Genomic DNA, 3,996 nt, shown 5'->3' with positions numbered 1-3,996 from the left:
ATGTGTCAACGTGTTCACTCTAATACAAACATAGGTTTTGTATTTATGATACAATAACATAAACCACATCTAACACCTACAAAGGATGTTTCAGCAATGTTTTAAGACCATGACCACTATTTTGCACATTAATTAATTCAATCAATTAATTAATTTTCATAATTATAGTTGAAAGGCAAGATTTGCAGGTCCATATATATGAAGGGTATGTCAGCGTACACGGACGTACGCTCACTCTCACGAGCGGTGACATAAGCTGACTTTTCTATTGTAAACAATAGGGACCCGTCCGTGCAAGCTGGCGTACGCTCAGATCTCCGCAAGAAGGCGGTGGGAAGACGGACGAGAGACGTCCGTAAACGGCGGCGTACGCTCAGTTGTACGCCAGTTGTCGGAGTGTAAGGGCTGGCCCGTCCGTGTACGTTGGCGTACGCTCATTTGTACGCCACTCCCCTTCTACGTTGTTTCTGGCCGTACGTATGCGGCTGAGTTGTGGGTGGACTTAACCCCAACGGCCGCGTGCGGCTAGCGTACGTTAATAGCGAACGTACGCACGTTTGGCCGCTCCAACCAGAATAAGGCCCACAATGCAGTGATATAGACAGTGCAGTGATATACATACAATAGACAGCTGCAGTGATATAGACCGGCAGTCTATACGGTACAGACAATGCCGTATGCATCTGAGCCAGCTTGTAATAGACATACAAAGCAGTGATATAGACATACAGTGCAGTTATATATACAGGTGCAGTGGATATACTGGCAGTCTATATGGTACAGACAACGCAGTCTGCATCTGACAGCCAGCTTGTATCTGACAGGCAGATAAACTCTGCACAGTCTGGGTCATGTTGGGAATCGAACCCATGACCTCTGCACTGTGATGCAGCAATGCTAACCATTACACCATCCGCTCTGTCCTTTATGCTTCCGACAGGCAGTGATGGTGTTAATTCACAGGATACAATGTTGCACTTGGCTCTGCTGTGCCCAGAGATTGAACTCTGTCTGCTCTGTAACCTGACTCCTGGAGGAGATTATTACAGGGGAGCCCAGGCAGTGAAGGAGTGGAACCCCAGACTGGCTTGATAAGCTCTCGGTGTCCCTCCACACATGTTAAGTCAGCATGACCTAACCAGCAATACATGGCCATATAGTACAGTGTAACACAGATTAAACTGACAGGCAGCTAAACTGTTAACAAACAATGCAGCATACAAGGGCAATGCAATTAATGGCACAAGGCTCCTTTCAGAGGACAGTACTGTACAGTATCCCGAAGGAGGGGTACAGGGGGGACATGCCCAAATGACCTGGCAGTGAAGGAGTGGAACTCCGGGTGGCTAGGAGCTCCTCCGTGTCCCTCCTCACATGTCGCAGGCAGGCAGGAAGGGATCTCAGTGGCGGGAACTCTCTGTGTGTTAAACACAGTTCCCTGCCTACTGTCCCCGGGTGGAGAGGCTGATGTGGGGGGAGCCTTCTCCCCCTGCTGACAAATGGCCCCCAGGGAGGTGTCCACATGCGGCGCCGGTAAAAATGGCAGGGATCCGGCGCTTACGGGCGGCCCCGCATACCTGGCGCCGCTGCCCACAAACCGTTTCCCTGGTGGTCCAGCGGGAGCAGGTGGCGGACCAGCCGTCCGCTTGTCAGCGCAGTCGGCGGTCCCCCCCACCGAACTGCTGCAGCCGCAATGCCCAGCAAGCGCAATCGCGCGCGCTCCCAGCGGGGAGCGCGTTACCTTTTGTCAGGTCCCCGGCGTCCGGTGGCGGCTGTGGCTCCCCAGTGCCCGGGGGCCGCTGCAGGTCCCCACCCTCGAGTGGCGATGCAGCTCCGGACCCGGGTGATGGAGCAGCAGTGCAGGTGTCTGTGCAGACCCCCAGTGCTGCTGCTCTGTCACTGACAGCAGTCAGTGTAAAAGAAAAATAAAATATAAAAATCAAGTTAGGCTGCTAAATAGCAGCCCCTCTATTAGGTGCATCTGGCTCCTGCCAGCACCCGAAAAAACTGAGCTTCCTGGCCTAGAGGCGGAGTAGAGGAGGGGAGGAGCCCGGCTGCCTGGGAGGCAGTTCAAGTTTAACCTCTAGGGTGCTGGTGCTCTCCCATCGCCTTACTACCCACTGTAACGCTGTGGCCCCTAATGTCTCCCGAAGGAGAAATATCATTATTATTATTATTATTATTATTATTATTATTATTATAGTATTGCTTAGTAAGGTAAACCCCAAATATTTTATCTGCTGCTGGTTCACACAGAGATACTCTGTGAAAACTTCCCTCAAGATCTAAAAAAAATTTAGATCTTGAGGGATGTTTTCTGTTTTTCGATCTTGTAGCAAGAAAGGCTGCCATATTCCTGAATGTCTTGGGGGAAGGGGTGGTGCACACACTCCTAAAAAATCGGGCATAGCATAACAATGGAATAGCTCAAAGGGAGAGGGTGATGCCTTGGAGAGGAAGAGGGTGACTGGAGAGAGACATAGTAATGCAGGGGAGAGTATGAGGGTGTGGCAGTGAGAGACGGGGAAAGATACTGGAAAATGGAGAGGCAGTTTGTGACAGAAGGAGATGTATAGTATGATGGGGAGAGGCAACGGGTGACAAGAAGATGGTGACGAGTACAGGCAAAGTGTGATGGTTAGTGCAGAGGGTATCAGAGGCCAAAGATTGAGTATGGGGTAAGTGAAAAACGAACCTTTCACCCAGTATACTTGTGTATGCAGAAGGTAAGCATCTTCTCCTGGCCGACGCAGCAGAAGCAAAGCTTGGCCTCAGGAGTCATTTTGGAAACCGATGCAGTGGACCAGCATGCATGACTGTAAGGTGATCTAGTAGCTCCTCTTTACATACAGACTTTTGGGACATCTTGATAGGAGTGTTAATCAGACCTGACATGTGCAAACAACTATCCCTAGAATGGTTATTGGTTACACTATTATGACTTTTAGGATCTTCCAATGCTGTAAACAGATCCCAGGTCACATTAACCCGAATACACCATTTACACTGAGCAGTACCCTAATCCTTCATGGGAAAAACTCTGCTCTTTAGCAGGGTTGGATTTTAATTTCATTGGACCCAGGTTGAAGCGTTTCAGCTGACAGAAATCTTGGATTCACGTGCAATAACCTGTGATATTTGTGTCAGTGGGAAACAGAGAAATCTAAAGTATGGGGTCCACTCTAAAATTTGGAGCCCAGCTTGATCTGCCAGATACAGAAATTATTAGCGTAATCAAGGCTGCAAATAAATTAAGAAACCCCCCATGATGGAAGTGAGCCTGATCTACTACAGCATTTCAGAAGCTATTAAGTAACCATTTGGTCCTTGCTAACTAGTTATGTTGGAATTCTCATTTCTAACTGAACATGCTTATTTTAAGGTTCTCAACTGGCAATAATGCTTTCTATATATTGTTCAATATAGTTTGCATTGTAACCTTTTGAGCTTGTTAGAATACAGTTTTCTTAGTCAACATTTATATGTAGAATTGCATAGAGCCCAGCTCCTTCTGTAGAAAATAACATTTAAGAAATATAAAACAAAAAGCTTACAGCAATCATTCTCTCTTTATTAAATTACTTATTTAAGACAAGCAATACCTATACCATTTTATATTCCCCAAATACCAAGACTTTCTTGGGAAACCATAACACCCCCCTCCCCCCCACTAAATGATCAAAATAAGTAGTCAAAATGCAAAACAGTATACAAGAATACAGCTTTTAAATTATGGGTATGAAGCTGTAAAAGTACATGGTTAGTTTGATAGACTGTAGGGCCTAACATCTCATGTTATAATGGCCTTAGAGAACTACAGAGGCATATTTAAATAAAAGGATGAATAAAAGGATATGCTTGTAAGAAAATAGAACGGTGATCGCATATCTGTCTGTTAATATCCATGTACAGGGGTTATGGACTGATTGGGAGCAGATCTCTACCGCCAAGATCCATAAGTCAGAGAGGTGCATGAGATGTTTTTGTTTTCCAAAG

This window comes from Crinia signifera, chromosome 5, assembly GCF_055691185.1.
Source record: "Crinia signifera chromosome 5, ASM5569118v1, whole genome shotgun sequence".
NCBI classification, from domain to species: domain Eukaryota; kingdom Metazoa; phylum Chordata; class Amphibia; order Anura; family Myobatrachidae; genus Crinia; species Crinia signifera.
Note: the sequence above shows the minus strand (reverse complement) of the source record.